The 21,259-nt window shown below is 41.9% G+C and overlaps 1 protein-coding gene and 2 non-coding genes across 3 annotated transcripts in view; 2 read left to right on the top strand and 1 right to left on the bottom strand.

Annotated features, from left to right (window-relative positions):
- The window catches only part of LOC148666183 (antigen WC1.1-like), a 648,305-nt gene that overhangs the window by 480,614 nt on the left and 146,432 nt on the right, over positions 1-21,259 (top strand). The gene's annotated exons all lie outside the window — the stretch shown is intronic.
- trnae-uuc (transfer RNA glutamic acid (anticodon UUC)) lies at positions 9,258-9,330 on the bottom strand. The gene has a single exon. It is a non-coding gene; the product is annotated as a tRNA-Glu (tRNA).
- Positions 10,138-10,231, top strand: trnai-uau (transfer RNA isoleucine (anticodon UAU)). The gene is made up of 2 exons: positions 10,138-10,175; positions 10,196-10,231. It is a non-coding gene; the product is annotated as a tRNA-Ile (tRNA).

The raw sequence follows: 21,259 nt of genomic DNA, 5'->3' as shown, positions 1-21,259 counted from the left end.
TGGCATTTCTCCTGGAAAAACTGGTCATCCTGAAGAGCTGTCTGTATGTTTCTGGGGATATGTCAAATTTAGTAAGTAGCGCCTCCTTCAGGTCACTGCATATGCTAGATCGGTCTTCATCCATGGCACTGTAAACCTCCAAGGCCTTGCCTGTAAACAGAGGCACTAGCCGACAGGACCGCTCCTCCTCCTCTGGCCACTTCCAGGTTCTGGCCATGCGCTCAAATCGCAGGAGATGTCCTCACCTTGCTAGTAGGGGGGCATCTTAGGCTCTTTCTGGAACATGCCCTCTGTTGAAGCACGTGTAGCAGACATGGGTATTGAACTTGGCGGAGCTTGGTCCTGACCTGATGTCACTGTAGTGCGTTGTCGTGGTGCCGGTGTAGGAAGAGCAAGCCGTGGACTTTCTGCCGTCTCCATGCTTCCTGGCGATGCTCCCTGAGCCTGCGATGCCGGTACAATTTAGATCTCTTGAAGGGAGGTTTTAAGTCCACATAGTCTTCAAACAATCCCTCCTCTCTCTTTTTTGCCCAGACTGAAAGTCTTGGAGCAGGCTCACCATCTCCCCTTGACGTTCTGTCTTGGACGCATGTCTTACACCTGTTACTTATTGAGAGGTGACTCTAGGTTGAGCTCCCAGCTCTTCACAGCATTCTTCTTCCTCTGATGAGGCCACCATGTCCCAAGGCTCATCTGCTTTGAGCTGTTGCAGTGCCTTTCCTTGTGAATGAAGGTCTGCCCGTTTTCTCCAGGGATGCACTATCTTGCGGCTATCCATCCCACGTTTTTTGCTGCCAACTCTACCTCAGGGCTGGTAATGAATGGCAGGTGGCATCTACAAAATAAACAAGCAAGCATCTGTGATTGTTTCCAACCCACAGAAATTGAAGTAATATATTATTCTGCTTACTTCTCATGCAGTCTTCTCAAGTCGTTGGAAGGACTGTGAATTGGCCCTCCCGCAGATGAAATGAAAAACTTCTCCGTCTGCTGACCTGGGCATTACAGCGCAGTTTAGTGAAGTAAAGATGAAACATCCGATAAAACACAAATAAAATGCAATTAAGGTGCATTCCAGATTTTCTTAAATACTGTTCATGATGGAAGCTATGGAGGTGGAGGTCTTTTGCTCTGTATTGACATGGATTTTAATGGGCTTCTATGAAATTGGCTGTGGTGTGAGTGAGTCCTGTGATGAACTGGTGTCACATTATGGGTGATACAGTGCTTTGCACCCACTGCTTGCCAGGATGGTTTCAGTTCTACCACAACCCTAAATCGAGTGGAGGGGTATATTAATGTACCCATCAACTTGCATGTTCCTCTTCTTCACTCAATGCAAAGGAAGCCAGCTGCTGTTTGAGGTTTTGTGCTCTTTAACAGCAATTATGACCATTTTTGTGCCCACTTGTTGAAACGACACTTTCTTTACATTCATTCCTAGACCTGTAATAGCGAGAAAATAAAAATGAATACACCAAACTGTAAAAATCCCATATATGTAATTTATTACTTTTGTTGTATGAAAGTATCCTTACTGTCATGTTCTTTACCACCCCTGGGTGCTACAGGTGCTTCAGCTGGAGAAAGGCCTGCAGGTAATACAGTACAAGAAGCTGCTCAGGCAAGGTGATGTCTTGCCCAGTCTGTGCAACACATCTCTCTTTGCAACCATCAACGCCTTCCAGCAATCTTTCGTACTTAGTTCTGGACTCTGCAACTGTCTATATCTGTGGGAGAGATTAATGCTCATAAACTTTTTTTTGTATTCAAATTAAAAGTACAACTGAAAGAAGTATTAAAATGAAAATGACCTATTTCTAGTAATCTCTTGGCAACATTCTTACTGTTTTTCTTCTAAATATCCTTTCCTTTTTCTTTCTTTCTGTCTCCATCCAGTTGGGGTTGCTTTCCAGTCCCGTGGTTCCTGATGTACCTGTGTTGTGCCAGTCGGGTTCAGATGGAGTTACCCGTTTCCCCCATATAGGTCACCCTGCACTTTTTGCACTGGATGCTGTTGCAACTTGCAAAACTTAAATTTCTTTAGTTTTGTTGTTTTGGATCATTGTTTTCTGTTTATGAAATGTTCAGCTCTTGGTGTATATGATCTGTTTTGTACAGGTTTTAGCTTGCTTTGGACTAAATAAAGCTGAAGTTTTTTGGTATTTTTTGTATGCAGATATGATTTTGTGCTCCCTTTTGTGTTTTCTAATATCATGGTGATTGTAGACTTTAGTTTTTGGTTGGTGTTTATGCTGAGTTGGGAATATGATGTGATGAGGGGGATTTTTCTGTCATCTGGAGTTTTTCTGTTTAGAAATATTTGGGCCACATTTTTGAGGAAACTTTGTGTGTATCCGCTCGGGTGTAGAGCTTGGAAGAGTGTGTATTTGGCTTCCTCAAAGTCTTGTTGTTGTGTACAGATTTTGTGGAAGTGTAGGAGTTGTGATTTTACCAGTCCTTTGAAAGTATGCTTTGGGTGGAAGCTATCCTTGTGCAGTAAGCCATGTGTGTCTGTATCTTTTAAAAATACTTTGTAAAAAAAATAAAATATAAAATAATAATATATATATATTATAAAACATTATATAAAAATCCTGTTTGTCTGTTGTTGAAGGAGAAACCCTTGTGTGGTGGTGTCTAGGAAGCCTATCTGGCTGTCATGCTTGGTGTATTTGAATTTAATGGACCTGTTGTGTGTTGTGGGCGTTAATGATTTCTTGAAAAGTGCAATTTGTGATCTTGATATGTGCTGCCTATATGGTTATTGGCAGCACTCTTGCACAGTGGTGCAGTGGTCAGTATTGCTGCCTCAGCCTTGGGGCCCTGGGTTCAATTTGAGGCATCAGCTGAAGACTGATCACAGATGCCTGGGACTCTCGTATATATGCTGTGGCTCTTCATTTGAAGAAGATTTTATCTGGAATTTTGTGTCTGTTTAGAGGAGTCTTAGGAAGCTGTCTGAGTTCTTAGTACTTAGTTTTGTTCTCCCTGTGTTCAAGTGGGTTTCATCTGGGAGCTCCAGTTTCCTCCCACAGTCCAAAAACATACTGGTAGATTAGTTGGCTTCAGGTAAATCTGGACCTCGAGTTAGTGTGTTTGTGTCGTTGCCCTGTGATGGACTGGTGTCCTTTCCTGGGTGCATCCTGCCATGCGTCTACTGCTTGCAAAGTTTTAAACTGAAATTACAATCTTACTATTTTTACAGTTTTAAATTAACATATACAAATGTATATTGAAGTAGTTTGATTCAGGTGGGGAGCTGCATCAGCATGTGTAATCTGAAATGGAACAAGTAATAATAGGTTTATTCCATGCTAAAAAGAGAAGATAGAAAATACAACTTTTTTTCAGGTGCGAGAAAGACGAGGAAGAAAGCAAAGACTAAACAGCACAGAAGAACAAAAGCTGGGAGAGGGAAGGAGGCAGGAGGGGCAGAGATGCCACTCAGGAAGTGCAAAGTGGAGAGGGTGAAGAAAGGTGTGAAGTCGAAACCTGCAAGAGGTTAGTGTAGATTACATGAAAATAAGTCGGTCATTGAGAGAAGGGTGAACCTAGTTTTACGATGAGTTTAGTTTCTGTTGTCTTTCTGCTATGGAGTTGAGAAACCATTCTTTGAGAACAGAGACCGAGAGCTTAGTGTGATCATGGCCATTTGAGGTGAAATGAGAAACTACAGACTTGGAAATATCTTAGGGCTGTGAAGGTTAAAGATGTTCTCTGAAGCATTCTCCTAGTCTCCTTCTGGAGAACAATCAAAGTCAGAAGTGTGGAACAAACAACAAAACACACAGACCACACACTGGGACGTAACATGTACGCTCCTTCACCTCCTCTCACCACTGTGCTCTTGTGCCAAACAGGTTGTACAAAGACTGCCATTCCTTATATCTTTCCCTGAACCTGCCCGTCACTTTCTCATCTTCCAGAAGTGAAATATTCAGCTTCCACACACCCTTCCCCACAGTAACAGCTGTTGGAATAGAAAGTGTACATGACAGTAAACAATGGTCAGAGGAAAAAAAACAGGAGTTAAGTCTGCGGTTGTGCAAGTAAAATCACGTATCAAAACAAAATCTATGCTTGAGGCTTGGGTCCCATTAGACTTGTGCCATGTGAAACCTGCCCTCCCCTGACTATGAAGTTTGAGGGCATCTTTCAGTTTAAAATCTTTTCATACCGTTTACAATAATATTAATGATCTATCAAATTGGACCCATCTCTTGCCCCTCATTCTGCCCTCTTTCTAAAAGGCAATTAAAATCCCCAGCTAAAACCCACTGTTTCCCATCCCAAAAAATAATCTCTCAATTCCTGAATTAGAACATATTTGTAATGTGGGCAACTCAGACAATACACATTTAAAAGTTGAAATTTGACATTCATGAAACCCAGATACACCACCAGTGCTCTCCCTGGTTTCACTACAAGGTGCGGACGTACTTCTACCATCTTATTTTAAATTAAAACAGCTATACCATCAGATTTATTCTCATTGGACCTACTCCAGATTGATAGGCACAATGTCCACAGTTCCTCCATATCCTTATAGCTGTTTTTAAAAGGTTAACCCACGTTTCTGTAACAACACAATATCATTTATATAATTTACCTTACTCACAAATGATAGTATATTCCTTGCCCTTAACTTGGAGCGAATGCTTCTCACTTTTATGGACACGATATTAAGAGCCATACTTATAGTAGGACCAGGGTAGACAAAGCTCTGGCTATTATCATTCAGTCGGTGACACCTGCTATACAGGCCTCCCCCCACCATTTGCTTTCTTGTCTCCTCCTCCACCACCCCCACACTCCATAGGATGGTTCTCCACCTGCCCTTCTTGAGTCTCTGGTTCTAAAGTTTGGTCAGTAGGATCACATATCTGAGATATCTAAACCCCTAGGAAAACCTACCTGAGGACTCTGAAAATTCTTCCCTCACTTTTCCACTCAGAGTTAAATCATTTTCTAAATCCAATGTCTCAGCAGACCTTTAGACTGCACCCTCTGTTCTGTACATTCCATTTGAGTGCTTTCAGTCTCCACAGGTGGCAGGCGATTTGGAGAGATGCTACCAATCAATTCAGATTCCACCTCACTTTTTGCAACATTATCATTCTCTTCTACCCCACCCTTATCCCCTTCACTCCATTCTGAACCCTCACTCTCCTTTTCACTAATTTCTTAAACCTCAACCACATCCAGTTCCTGATCCAGAACCACTGCTCCAGCCCTAAATACCTCTTCAAACTCTTCCTGTTTTTGCATCGGTCTTCCCAGTTTTGTTCTATTTGCAAAGGAATTTGGACAGTCTTTAAACACATGACCTTCACACTCACATAGATTGCATTTCCTCACGCTTGTACATTCAGTATATGCATGTCCAATTTCCTTGCGCTTACCACACACTACATTTGTGCAGGCATCCACAAAGAGACCCAGCTCCCCACAACTCCTGCACAGTTTTGTCTGTGCTTGGTAGAACACAAAACCTCTATTTTCCACCTAATCCAATCAAAGAAGGAATGCATTTAAAACTGCCATAGTTTACTCTCCATGCACAGTTCCAGATGCCATCATCATCCCAGACTTTCTGAGGTTCACCTTTCACTAAACAATACTTAGACAACCATGTCACAATATCTTCCTTCATCAACATCTCATTAAACATGCAAACAATCACAGTCCTATTAGAAAGATCCATCAGCTTCTGCCATTCAAACATTCCAATCAGACCCACATCTTTTTTCTCCTATACTTTTATCCAAAACTCTTCCAGTAACTTAACCAACTTGAAACCAATGTCAAAACCAATTCCCTTCTGCAAAGTGATTAAACAGTTAACATCCAACGCCTTAATCCCTAACACCTTCCTTGAAAAGTCCAACCGTGAAATATCACCCGAGTGAGCCGAGCCCTCACCACTCTTGCTGTATAACAGCATTACAAATGTATTACAAATGTATCAAACTCAAATGTATCTCAACTTCTGGGTTTAACCCTTCACATCTCCAACACTGGGTAGAGACTCTGTGTATCTGGACTCAGAGGTTAAATAGGACAGGACTCAGGGCGCAGCAGGTGCGACTCATTGCTCTGCACTGCCCGTGCGGAATGTGCGTCTCCTCCTTCCACACACCACCGCCTCCATACTCCCCAGCGGCAATAACATTTACTACATTTATTCTTCCCTCTTAACCCAGAAAACAGATGCAGGCTGGAGGGGCTTAAATACTGCACCCTGCCCCACGGTAGGGCGTCTGATGTTGAGTTTAACACGTGCAGCGGCGCTTGTAATTATCGCCCTGCTGCTGGTACTGATTAGTTCTCTTAGGGGGTGGTCTGAGCGGGTTGGTGGTCGTGACAGCGAGCACATCTGGGTCCAGACTTCCGAAAACTCCTAAAAGTGAATTTCTAGATTCCTGAAAGCCATGTTAAAGTCCCCCATCTGTTCGTTTCAAATGCATCAATTAGAAGAGTTCGGGTATGTTTCTGATGTACTTGAATAGTTTGGCATTGTATCTTGTTAAATATGTTACAAGTAAAGTTTAGCAACTTCATATTCAAGCGAGGTTTTGCGTGGATGCAAAAACATTATATGATATCTATAACACACGTGAAGAGTGAATCTGAATTAATCAGAATACCTCACTGCACCAGAATTGTTATTTACGTATTTTTAAAATACATCTTGTGCATCTGAAGACGGAATAAAACCCGGAACAGTAAAAGAACGACAGACCCTTAAACTGTCTGGTGATATTGCTGCACAAGATCACAATAAAACACGTTATTGTAAAAAAGTTAAAATTCGTGAATTAGTTTTTTTATATATAAAAAAAAACATTTACTATGTATGCATTTAACTTACTTTTATAAAAAACATTACAGTACGGTTGATGAAAATTGTTGGTCAGCACTCTTGTATGAACTATACTCTACCAGCCTTTTAAGTCATGTGTCAGATATATAAAATATATTTCTTTATAAAATTTGCTCAAGCGCTACGAAAAAGAAAAAACTGTGTTTATAGTCCCATATTATCTCGGGTTTTTTTTCTATGGGCTCTTACGGTTAGGATTCCTGATTTCCTAATAACATAGAAATGTGTCTCTTACCTTTTGGTGTCCTTCGTCTGTCACTTCAGTGAAGGGAAGAGGGGACATATGTGTACAGCAAATGGTCATCGAATTGATGTGTTGCCCCATACAAGCAATGTGAAGAAAACACTGCTTTATAGAAGAGCACAGTCTGAGCTTATCGTTGGTAAACTGGAGACCAGACCAACCTCTTCTCTGACGAGAAGAAAAGGACAGGAGCCACAGTATTTAATATAAATAACAGATTTCAACTTTCTGTGGCGCAACTAGTACCGAACTCTTAATCTGGGGGTTGTGAATTTGAGCTCCACGCTGGTAAGAAACCCTATAGGTAATGATAAATTTAAACATTTTTTTCTAATAAAAAGTACTATTATAAAACTTTTCCCAATACCAGTTTTACTGTGAGTTTGCAGGTGACATGTTCTTTATAAAAATAATCTTTCGTATGGGATCAATAACCGCGCCAGAACAAATATCAGAAAGAAATGGCCAGTCACTAAGGAAATAAAGTGAAGTAGAGACATAATCAGAAAACCTACATATAGGAAATGTTAGTCACTTTGTATATGCTTTAGCGTTTTCTTTTATATACCGAAAAAAAGTTCAAGGCATTCTAGTCGCTGTACTCCTCGTAGATAAGACGAAATCACAATACAGTACAGGACACGCAGTGAAGAGCTCATGCAACGAATACATGACAAGAGTAAAGGCACACTGCACATCTGCGGAACATCACATCCTAGTTTAGTGACAGTGGCACTGGAAGACTGGAAGCTAGCAAGTCTCAGATCACTTTTTTATTAAAGGTTCAAGAAAACCTGAATACCTTTGCAAAAGACATTTCAGAATCCCAGTCACATCCAGTACGATTGCTGGATCTTAGAATTCAGCTGAGCTATAGCACAGATCTGCAGTCCACGATTAGAATACTTTAGGTGCGTCGTGTAAGACCGCCCAGAGCATTTCTAAAACAGGATATACATTTTCGTTTTGAAATGAGATATAGGTAGAGTGAAATGGTCTGAGTCCTAAGTTTGAACAGTTCACAATAGACGAAAAGAGGTAATTACAGACTCTTTCGAAATGTAAGAACATTAAAGCTGTGTGGACCTTGTCTTTATTTACCTATTTTAATTGTTTTTTAGAAAGTGTAACTATTATTTTATGTGTCCCTGACGATTCTACTGAATCTTGTTTATATTGAATCTATTTTGTTGTACAAATAAAAAGTAAAACACAAAAACGTTCCATGTGTGTGCTTCCGTAAAAATAAAATGACATCAAGGGCACTATACGTAGAGGTGCTACGTAGTAAAAATAAAATCTCTACGCGGGCGCTATACGTAGAGGTGTGAAGCCTGCTCCACAGAAGAACTAAATCAAGAGGTGTTAAAGAAGTCGAGATCTCGCCATGAGAGGGGAAGCATCTCAGAAAAATCGGGTGCAGTCGGTTCCACGCCTTTTACTAGAGCGCTCGGCCGGGTTATCCTTGAGAGCAGCTTTTCAGCACTTGTAGTCCGACTTTGTGACGCGTGGAAGCAACTGCACCTCCTTTTTCTGAGATGCTTCCTCTCACTTGGTGAAATATTCACTTCTTTGGCCCTCTGAATATAGTTCTTCTGTTAAGCAGGCTTCAGACTCTGCCTATAGCGTCCGCGTAGAGATTTTATTTTTACAGGAAGACGCATTCCGAAATGTAACTCTCCAGTTTAAGAAAAGCTTGAATGCCATATTTTATACAACGCAAACAGTATTCTAATTGCAGACTGCAGATCTGTGCAGCAATCGTACTCGATTTAACTGTGATTCTGAAATACTTCTAGTAAAGATATTCAGGTTTCCTTGAACCTTTAATTAAAAAAGACTTCGCTTCCAATCTCCGATGTCGCTGTAAACTCGGACGTGATGTTCCGCAGATGTGCAGTGTGCTTTTCTCTCCTCACTGCGTGTTCTGTACTCTACTGTGATTTCATTTAGATTATCTACGTGGAGTGCAGTGACAAGATCGCCTTGAACATTTTTGGTTTGTGAAAGGAAAAACTAAAGAAAATACAAGTGATGAACATTTAAAATAACCACAGTACAGCTAGAAGAAGAAAGATAAAAGATGATTTATAATGACATTCACAACATATTTAATTAAAGCACAAATGCCTGAACAGGGACTTGAACCCTGGACTCTCAGATTGAAAGTCTGAGGCCCTACCGACTGAGCTATCTGGGCTCCAGAAGATAGTCGACACTATCGGGATCCTCACAAGTCACATGTCTCTTCTTGTGCCGAAGCGCAGTCATACAGTACCTGACCCGTCTGGAATGTCTACTGACAGACTTTATCCAGAAGCGACGGCACCACTCCCAGTAGAATGAGAGAGAAATACAGTACGACATGAGGAGTAAAGGGGCTCCCACAATTCATCTTTCCTCACATTACACATTTTTTCACTAACATTTTGACCTTTTCACAATCAGATTTTTTCACATTTAATAAGATCTTTTAATCAACAACATTTAAGAAAGAAAACAAATGGAACATTTTTTGGAACAATAAACAACAAAAAACTTTCAATGCCTTGGTTGTATACGTGTGCACACCCTTTATAAAGGGGGTTGCAACTGTGCTGAAATTTAACCAGTCACATTCCAGATCATGTACAAAGGTTATTTGCCTTTGCCAGACATCAATTGTATTGATTCTGATTAGTTTTCATTTATATCAGCTGATCTCATATAACCAACCGATCTGGGAGAACAAACGTTCAAACTGCACAGCGGAACATGAAAAGAAATCCGACTGCTGGTTGTCAGCAAAGAATGTTGTTACAAATTATCCACCGGGCTGTTTTATGTATCCGGCCACCTCTTTCCTTCCTACTTTGCAGTGAGCACAATTCTTTCCGTTTCTTCTCTTGTATGTTCTTTTCTATTGTACTGTCCCTTTCCCCCATGTGGAGATGGATTCACAACCGAAACCCTGTTTTCACCCTGTGTTTCTGCAGGGTCAGTCTGTATGAGGAGTGGGTGTTCCACAGCTCCAGTGGTGCAATTGGTCAGCGTGTGGTACTTATACGGCAGTACACAGCAGAGCTATGCCGAGGTTGTGAGTTCAAACCTCACCTGGAGCAGTATGGCCTGTGTCTTTAGCTACTGAAAGCAACTGACGAGTTTAGGTGCTGGAGATGAGGTTTAAATTAATTTGAAAGAAACAAGTAAAGGTTTATTCTATATCACACCCAAAGAAGGCTCCACTGCTGAAACATTGTTTCCTGCTCGTTTCAGCATGGAATAAGTAGTTGCAAGAAAATCAGCCGCCTGAATAGGGACCCTGAGATGAAAAGTTCGATATTCTACTGACTGGGCTATTCCCATCTACTCAGTTTCTTTCTGAAACACCGTTTTTCCAGAAATACTTACAATTTGTGAAATTTGAAATACAATCTTGCTTAAAAATGTAGATTATTTTTTCCCAAAAACCGTAAATGGAGAAAACCGACCCGTTTGAGTCTCTGTGGTACAATCGCTTAGTGTGGTCAGGTTGGGACTAAAATGATAGTAAGTTGCTGGTTCAAGCACAACCTGGCATGCCTTTCTCACTGATCCAACATGAACATCATCTAGGGAAGAAGTGGCATGTAATGTTTAATACATTATTGACTTTATTGATAATTGGAGGGAATGCAAATGCTTCGCATGTATCGAATTACAGCACGTAACAACTGAGTACCTGAGTCGATATCACTGGGCATTTCCAATAATGACCAACATCAGCAACTTCCAGGAAAATAAGATTCACACACGGAGTTTTATCTTGGAATGGAGGGCGGAAGAATTAATTTATACTCCCGTTGCATCTTGAGCTAAACTATTTTAAAAATATGACGTAGATTTGTTCAAGACACTTGTAATCACTTGTAGAGAGTTTTCATGAAGGCTTACGTCGGCTACCTCTCCACTGTTAATTGACAGGACATTTGAAGAAACTGTTCTCATACAACCAACATACTAATGACACATCCTAATAAACATGAAGGGAAATCCGTGTAGTGAATCACATAAAACTGTCACTACACATGATTGAGTCCACATGAGTGTGGCACCTTAGAGCACTCAGCCATCCTGATGAGCAGTGGAGGTTGGTGTGTTGAATGCACCTGATGCTTTATCGACTCAAAAGCACGGCAGATTGTACTAGAACAACAGGATTATTAACCACTACCGATAGTTCTTTTCTTCTTATTACAGAGATTTCTACATTGCAAGACAATTGACAACTTAGGTAAAGCAAAGTTATGATAAAACAAAACAGGCACAGAGAGGGCTCGAACCCTCAATCACCAGTTTATAAGGATAACATCAAGGATAACACGTTTTTAATATATAAAAAATATATATATGTTTGTGTACACATTGCAATGAGAAGAGGAATAAAAAAATGATTATTATTGTTGTTCAAATGAATTCTATTGAAACTGATTAAATCGCACGGAGGCAACAACAACAAATCCGTAATTCTTAACAAGGAGATATTTGGCAGCAGTGGGATTCCAACTTACGGCCCCGTAGAGACAGAGCTTTAATTCAGCTCCTTAGAGCACTTGGCCGGGTTACCCTTGAGAGCAGCTTTTTAGCACTTGTAGTCTGACTTTGTGGTGTTATGACACATGGAAGTGACTGCACCTCCTTTTTCTAAGATGCTTCCTCTCACTTGGTGAAATATTCACTTCTTTGGCCCTCTGAATATAGTTCTTCTGTGGAGCAGGCTTCAGACTCTGCTTATAGCACCCTTATAGTTATTTTATTTTTACAGGAAGACGCATTCTAAAACATATCTCCTGTTTTAGAAAAATTTTGAACGGCGTATTTTACACAACGTACAAACAGTATTCTAATTGCAGACTGCAGATCTGTGCATCATCGTACTACCAAAGGTATTCAGGTTTCCTTGAACCTTTAATAAAAACACGCCTTAGCTTCCAATTTCTGATGACATTGTAAACTCGAACATGATGTTCAGCATATGTGCAGTGTTCCTTTCTTCTTGGCGTATTCATGAGCTCCTCACTGCGTGTACTTTTCTCGACTGTGATTTCATTTAGATTATCTACATGGAGTGCAGTAGAAAGATCACCTTGAACATTTTCGGTTTGTGAAAGGAAACGCTAAAGAAAATAAAAGAACATTTAAAATAACCACAGTACAGATTTATAATGACATTCACAATAGATTTAAAAAAGCACAACCTGCCAAACAGGGACTTGAGTCCTGGACGTTCAGATTAAAAGCCTGATGTGCTACCAATCAAGCTATCCAGGATCTGGAACAAAACGCTGTGTTTTTTTCTTTTTTTCAGCATGGAATAAACATATTACTTGATCAATTGTATTGATTCTGATTAGTTCAGTTGGGTAGCTGCGTCAGCATGCCTAGGCTGCAAAGGAACAAGTAATAGGTTTATTCCATGCTGAAAAAAAGAAGAAAGAGAACACAACGTTTCGGCCGTGGAGCCTTCTTCAGGTGTGAGAGAGACAGTGCAGTAGGCAAAGGTAAAGTAGTGGGAGAACAGAGGAGTGAGAGGCGGGAGCAGGGGACAGAAAGAGAGCCCAATCAAGAGGTGTGAAGTCAGAATGGGTGCAGAGAGGTGTGAAATGAAACTTCCAATGAATCGAGAAAATTAAAAATAACAGTAGTCTGTCGTTAAGAGAAGGGAGAATGTGTGATCCTAGCTGCAGAATAATTTTGGTTTCGGTGGTCTTTCTGATGTATGAGTTCGGAAAACCGTCTTTGAGAACACAGACGGAGAGATTAGAGTGGTCGTGGCCATCAGAGGTGAAATGAGAAACAACGGGCTTGGAGAGATCTTTAATTTTCACAGCCCTGACATGTTCTCTGAAGCGGTCTCCGAGTCTCCTTCCTGTTTCTCCAATGTAGATGGCTGGGCATTCACTGCAGGAGATACAGTAAATAAGGTTGCTGGAGGTACAAGATGCTGTCTGGGTGATCCGGAATTGTCCTGAGGGGCCTTGAATGAGTGTGGTGGTGGATGTGTACTTACAGGTGATACAGCGAGCTCTGTTGCAAGGGAAAGTGCCTGGTGTGGATGGTTGTTGGGGACGATCAAGGGAGCTGTGAACAAGGAGGTTACGCAGATTAGGTGGTCGGCGATATGAGATGACAGGGCGATCAGAAAAGAGGGCCCCAACAGAGGGATCATCCTGTAGGATGGAAAAGTTGTGGTTAATGGTCCTGGGGATAGGAAGTGTGTTAGGGTGGTAAGGAAGCACCAAAGGAATGCGGTTGCTACGGCGGGAGTTCCTGATTGGGTTGATGGTCCAGGGGGTGTTTTTGGCTCGGGCAAGGGCCCTGTCAATCACACTGCTGGGGTATCCTCTGTTGATGAAAAAGGAGTACATTTCGAGGGCTTGGTTCTCGAAATCAATGTCGTTGCTGCATAATCGTCGTAGCCTAAGGAACTGTGAAAAAGGAAGAGAGTTTTTAGTGTGGTTGGGGTGAAATGAGCTGTACAGGAGGTAGCTGTATGAATCCATGGGTTTGTAATAAACTGAAGTGGACAGTCGGGGGTAGTTGATGGAGAAGTTGATGTCTAGAAACGGAAGAGTAGTGGAAGATATGTTATAACCGTATATTTAAGGGACGGGTGGAAGTTGGTGAAATGGTGCAGGAAGAACTCAAGCTGATCGTTGGAGCATGTGGTGGCACCGACGCAGTCATCAATATATCATTTGTAGAGGTCAGGGACATAGCTAGTGTAGGAAGCGAAGAAGCGTTCTTCTTCCCAGCCGCGAAAAATATTGGCATAGCTGGGTCCCATTCTGGTGCCCATGGCAACTCCACTGACCTGTTGGCAAAAAAGATTATTGAAAGAGAATGCGTTCAGTGTGAGAACCAATTCTGCAAGGCGTACCAGGGTGTGGGTGGGTGGATCAAGCACTGTGCGTTTGTCCAGCGTGTGCTTGAGGGCTGTAAGGCCGTCATTATGGGGAATGACGGTGTACAGAGATGTGATGTCCATGGTAAAAATGTAGCATTCAGTACCCTGAAATTGGAAATCATTAAAAAGTTGGAGCGTGTGGTTGGTGTCTTTGATGTATGAGGGAAGATATTCAACCAGCGGTCTCATGAGGCTGTCAAGAAAGGCTGAGATGTAAGTAGTTGGACAGTTACATGCTGATACGATGGGGCGTCCAGGGGTGTCCGGTTTGTGGATTTTGGGGAGGAGGTAAAATTGAGATACCTGTGGATGTTCCATGATGAGCCGGTTCGCCTCCTGGGGGAGCTCATTACTGCTGATAAGAAGAGGAATGGTGGATACCACTTCCTTTTGGTAGTCAGTGGTAGGGTCTTGTTGGAGAGGGAGGTAGGCAGAAGTGTCAGTTAGTTGTCTAGAGGCTTCAAAGATATATACATCCTTATGTCACACCACAACAGCGCCTCTTTTGTTCGCTGGTTTGATGACGATATCATCCCTGTTTTGGAGAGACTGGAGCGCCTGATTTTCTCCTTGGGTGAGGTTAGACCTATGTTTACTGGGTATAGAGAGTGCCTTGGGAGCTTGATTAGGGCATTGGTTGATGAAATAATCAACTGGTGGAAAACGGCCAGAGGGGGGAGTCCAACAGCTCTGTTTTGATTCTCATTAGTCCTATTTAATATTTAATATCAGCTGACCTCATATAACCAACCAGTCGGGGAGAACGAACGTTCAAACTACAGAGCACAACATGAAAAGAAATCTGTCTGCTGATTCACTCCAAAGAATGTCGTTACAAATTATCCACCGGCTGTTTTTACATGTCCGACCACCTCTTTCCTTCTTATATTGCAGTGAAAACAGTTCTTTCAGTTTTGTCTCTTGTATTTTCCTTCGTTTTTTACTGTTCCTTTCCCCCTTGTGGAGATGGATCCACAACCCAAACCCTGTTTTCACCCTGTGTTTCTGCAGCGTCAGTATGTTTGAGGAGAGGTGGTTACAGAGCTCCAGCGGCACAATGGGTCAGCGCGCCGTACTTATACAGCAGTGCACAGCGGAGTCATGCCAAGGTTGTGAGCTTGAACCTCACCTGGAGCAGTGTGGCCTCTGTTTTTACCTACTGAAAGCAACTGAGTTTAGGTGGAGATCAGGTCTAAATTAACATGAAAGAAACAAGTAAAAGTTTATTCCGTATCACATGTTGTGTTTCCTTCTCATTTCAGCATGAAATAAACCTTTACTTGTTCCTTTGTAGCCCATGCACGTTGACGCAGCTACCTACTTTAATTACCATCAGCTGTGATTACTGACGGTTGTTCTACTTTAAGTAATCAACAAAGAACACAGTGTGCTTCACTAGACTCCGGTCACCACATGATTAAAAGCAAGCAAGTATCTTTTCAAATTGACGTCAGCAAGGATTAGTGACCCCCCAGTATTAGGCGTACCCCTTGCTCAGGCGGTAGAGCATGTGATTCTTAATCTCAAGGTGGTGGGATCAAACCCCACATTGGGAGTTACAGGAACCTTTCTAATCCTCAGGTAAGGTTGAGTGGTCAACCCAATTTAGAGGAAAGAAAGCTAACCTCTTCTTATTGTCTGCGAGAGAAAGATTAAGCGTCTGGATTTGGAATCTTCAGGGAAAGAAAACAAATCCTGTAATTTGCTGGTGTCTTGGCCCCTCTAGTAGTGACCAGCAGTCTTTGATCACATAGTATATTTCTCACCGCTGCTTCACACCTTCAATCTTCTCAACCGTTTGCAGCAGGTATGTGGTGAGATAAGCCTCTTGCATTCTTTATTTCCACCTTCCCAAATATTCACTTGGATTGGCAGAGCCAATGTATGCACTTGTCAGTGTCAAGAGCAAAGAGTATGTCGATGGGCAGTCTGGGAGACCTGCTAAACGAGATAAAAGGGAGAATATCCTGTCACTTCACACCTCGTGCAATTGTAAGCATAGATCAGTTTGTTGAGAGACTCTTTCCAGTTCGATTTCTGCTTTTCTGTTGTCAACATTTGCAGCAATGTCCAATTAAACCTTTCCACCTGCCCTTTCCCTTGTGGGTGGTAGAGTGTGGTTCTTGATCCTGCTGTGCGACTATATATCCTAAGCTGCATAAAGAGCTGGTTTTCAAATTCACCCCCTTGGTTGTGGTGAATTCGAGATGGAAGTCCAAACTTCATAGCAAAGTCATTGAAGAGACGGTCAGCGACAGTTTTTCCTGACTTAGAGATTGTAGCATAAGCCTGAGCAAACCTTGTAAAATGGTCAACAACTACAAGAATGTATTTGTATCCACCTTTGCATTTGTCTACATGGAAGAAGTCAACTGAAACAAGTTCAAATGGCTGTGTTGTTACAAAGCTCTTAAGTGGTGCTCTTGTCTCATGACTCGGCTTCTTCTGTTGAAGACAGCTGCAAGTTCTCAGCACATGGTGTTCAATATCTCTCTGCATATAAGGCCAGAAAAAGCAATCTCTTATCAGGTTTGCTGTTCAGTCAACACCTTGGTGCCCCATTTCATCAAGTAGCTCTTTCAGAACTATGCTCTTAAACTTCTCGGCCAACACCAAATGTGTTCTCTGAGTGTTTTGTCTACAAAGGATACCATCCTCATCCAATATCAGCTTATCCCATTCTCTGAAGAGGCACTTGGTTAAGAGACTTGCTGTCTGCAACTCTTGGAACAAAGGCTTTGATCCGAAACTGATGTAGTCAATAACCATATTTATGTTGCTGTCTTCTTTCTGAGCTTGCTGTATCTTTGATTTCGACAGTGGTGTAATGGATGTGTTCCCCAGAGTGAAATCTCCTGCTGCACACTGAACAGGTACTGTCATAGACCAAGGTATTTCTGAAGTCTGTTGTACTTCAATGGCTTGTACTGTTGCTCCCACAGAATTGGAAGATAACTTTTCTTTAAACTCTCTCATGGCTGTCTCTATGTCCACTGGCATCCTAGATAGGGAGTCAGCATCAACATTTTCTTTACCTGGGCGGTAGCAGATGGTGAAATGGAAGTCTGACAATTCAGCAACCCATCGGCACCCAGTGGCGTTAAGCTTCGCAGATGACAAAACATAGGTCAAGGGGTTATTGTCACTGAAGACTGTAAAAGTTGGAGCATAGTAAAGATAATCCCTACATTTTTCAGTGATCGCCCATTTTAAGGCGAGAAACTCCAGTTTTCCACTGTGAAGATGATAATTCTTCTCTGAAGCGGTCAACGTTCTCAAGCCATAGGCTATCACTCGCAACTTACCATTTTGCTTTTGGTATAATACAGCTCCTAAACCTTGGTTAGAGGCGTCAGTGTGGAGAATGAATGGCTGAGAGAAATCAGGGAATCCCAATACAGGTGGCTGAACCAGACAATTTATTAACCTCTGTAGTACTTGTTGATGCCCCTCCGTCCAGGTGATGGGTTGATGGGAGGGCACACTGTCTCTGTTCTTGCATGTCTTCCTTCTGTGATCTCTACTGGGTTGACTTGTCTCACTGTCAGGTGTATGCTTCAACAGGTCATACAGAGAACTGGGAATACGAGAGAAATATTTAATATACTGCCAATAGTAGCTGAGTAGGCCCATAATCTTTCTTAACTTGCCAACTGTACCAGGTCTTTTCTCTTTCAGAGCGGTTACTGCTACAGTGTCTGCCGGGTCCATTCGGCTTCCCAGTGCAGATAAAATTTTTCCCAAATAGCAAACTTCTGCTTTAAACAACTCACACTTGTGGGGTTTGAGCTTCACTCCATGAGTCTGCAGCCGCCGAAGCACTTTTCTCAAAGTGTCAACATGCTCATCAAAGGTCTTTGTAAAGACAAGGATGTCATCTAGGTAAGGCACATACACTTTGTCTCGCAACCCTTCAAGGCATTCCTCCATGCAGCAGGTGCATTCATGCAAGCCCCAGGGAGTTATGAAAGCTGTCAGCGGCCTGCTGACATTGGCCATAAAACCCTGGTGGTTGGCCTTTCCTTGATCGAGCAATGAGAACCAGGCATTACCTCCCAGGCTGTCCATAATGTCCTGCACTCTTGGGCTCGGTTGACGGTCAGGCAGTGTCTTTCTATTTAGGTTCCAATAGTCAACGCATAGCCACAAGCTACCATCTTTTTTTCTGACACACACTATTGGCGAGGTGTAAGGAGAAGTGGACTTCTCCATCCAACCCTGATCTAATAAATCATGCAAGTAATCTTTCATTTCTTGATACAATGGTTTTGGGACTGAGATGTAAGTGCGAGCAACAGGTTCACTGTCTTTTGAAGTTATGCTCAGCTGCAGGTTTGTGATACACCCAATATCATCATCTGTTTTCGAAAATGCATGGCACTCTTCTTGCAGCATCTGTTTGACTATTTGTTGCTGGTGTATGTCTAGGTGGCTCACATCAACAGTAGGGTCCCATGCGTCATCAGTGTTGTTTTCTTCTCTACCTTCCCTGGTTTGAAGCTGTGCTACGCAGGCTGGCCTAGTGCCTTCTTGTGCAGTGACCAGGAACACAGACTTAACTGGCTGTACTGTCCCAAGAGTGGTTTTTCTTGCCAGAATGATGTCATGGTCAGTTCTGTTCTGCAAATCTATAGTGATGTAGGGACGGGTACCTCTCTTAGTCTTCCCTCAGTGATGGAATCTGTACATGGCACTGGATCTGCATAATGGTACGCTTCGGAACGTTCAGGCTCGCTTTTGTCATCCTCACCCAGTACTCACAGGGATTCTCAGAAATAACCAGATGAATGAAAGCTTGAATTTGATTTTTCTTGATGCTTGGAAATGCCAACCTTACTACATTGTATAGGTGTCCCTTACTTCTATCGTAAGATCTTCCCTTGTCAGTCTGCTTTATAATGTGCTCAATAACGTTGAACCCGATAACTGGATGGGACAAAAAGGCTACCTTGTAGAACAAGAAGAATAATGACTAGTTCTCTTGCGTTATTACCAAGTGACGCCAACTTGAATGAAATCTCAACCCATCCCAGATATGGCATATTCATCCCATTAGCAGCCACCAGTTGGTGTCAAGTGTGTCAGGGGACTCCATTATGTCAGAAACATCTCTCAAAGAAATCTCAGACAGGTATTTATTTTTCCACTGCTCATCTATAATACATACTTGGGAACCTGTGTCCCATAATGCTTCGCTCTCGTGTCCTTGTAAATAGCACTTCACGAGGCACTGTCTGCCAACCAGTGAGGTCACAGAGGAATGCTGATTAACTCGACATTGAGCAACTGCAACTGTACTGGAAGGACCCAAGTCTGTTCGTAGCTGAGCTTTACAACTGTTCCGGTGCTCTTTCCAGTGATCTGTCTGGCATTCTTTGAGCAATAGTACACAACTTTACATCTGGAACATCTGGTAGTCGTTTTCTCTCTACTGCAGCTAGCATATTGGTTTTACACTTCTACAGCATTAGTTACTCCTTGTCCCGCGGGGGTAGCCTGTTCTCGTTTAAAGGAGCCTCTGTATGGTTTAGTTCCTCTGACCCTACAACCTGATGAAAAGTGTTCACTACTGCCGCAGCTGTAACAGTTTGAACAAGGATCCACTGCCCTTGTCTGTTGACAATGGAAGCACTGTCTTGCTCGTACTGGGTGGAGCTGTCTTGGCAGGGCTAAATAATTCCGTGGTTCAGCATAGTGTGATGGTTGAACTGCATACTATGGTGGTGGTGTGTACTACTGAGATGGCACCGTATATCGTTGCTGAGCGCTGCTATATTTGAGTTTTTGCCAGGTATGGCTGCTCTACTGTGTATTGCTGTGGTTTCCCCGGGAAGTACAGTGGTGCCGGACACTGCTGGAGCTGTACTGAACACGGTGGTGAGCATAAATACGACTACGATTGTATTTGTTGATGCAAACCTCTGTCAATTATGTGACCTTGCAGCCCTGATTGCTGCTCTTGTTCCATACTCCCTTTGCTACTCATATCTCTCTGTGTATGGACTCCACAACTGTTCCTGCATTGGCTGGTAACCAGGTTCTGGATATTGTGACTGCTGCTGGGCTGCTGCAATTGTATGTTTTTCACTTTACTTTAAACTATACAGCATTTTTGAGGCGCTGACCCAGACTGCTGTGTTGTAATAGTCTCTTTGATCTGTGCAATGTCTTCCCCAAGGTTTTTCAGTTGTGACCACATGTCTTGTTTTATCTGTTTAATTTGGCATTTAATTTGGCATGTTCTACTGGATGTTCATCTAATTGCGCTGGGTTAACAGTTAACAGTGACAGTACGATCAGGTCCATATCAATATCGCGAGACCACGTTAGTATTTCTTTAAAAATGTAACGTTCACTAGCAATATAAATGTGATTGCACTTTGGTTATTAATATAAAAAAACACTAATAAATATAGAAAACCAGGAACAGTGAAATAAACTAAGGCTATTACTGAACATGAACTAAATTGCTAATCACTAAAACATTCACATTTAACATACCAAATACATGGCCTTTATGCTAACCACGACGATTCGCGCTACTAACTTTGTTCTAATAACTCTATATAACTTAACAAATACACTCAACTAAGACCGGAAAATACTTTTGTCATAATAAGAAATCATTGATAATGTTTCTGCAAATAATCGTGTTTTATACACTTTTTACCTGAAGAGGGAAATGATTTAATAATCAGTCACTCCACTCATTGTTTGCTCATCAGTGGCTTTTAGTGTGAATGAGGAAAGGCAACGGAGCTCCCTCTCACTGTTTCACAGACATAAGTAGAAAATTATCGGTTAAAACTGTAGACTCTACGGGTAGATAACAGATAAAAAGATTGAACGAAATAACATCCCAGTGAAAACTATACGAAATAACAGTGTCCATTACAACCCATTACATGAACGCGGTATGCATTTTACTTTTAAGTGTACCTATTTTAACAGCTGTGTAACTTTTAATAAACACAATATCACGTATTCCATTATCCACAAGCAATGTCTGTTACTTTCAATCAGGTTAGAATGCATTTTTTTTACTTATCGTACTTTTGAGCACATGTTCTGTGGCATTGTGTGCTGTACTGTTCTTTCTCGCCTCACCAGGGTTATGAGGTGGAAGGCAGAAGGTTATTAAGTTGTTTGACTTCTTTTCTTGACTTAGCATTGCTAAACGACATTGGTATGAATTCCGTTTCCA

This window comes from Lepisosteus platostomus, chromosome 5 (assembly GCF_059453375.1).
Source record: "Lepisosteus platostomus isolate fLepPlt1 chromosome 5, fLepPlt1.hap1, whole genome shotgun sequence".
NCBI lineage: Eukaryota > Metazoa > Chordata > Actinopteri > Semionotiformes > Lepisosteidae > Lepisosteus > Lepisosteus platostomus.
This window is presented reverse-complemented; position numbering and strand designations above follow the sequence as displayed.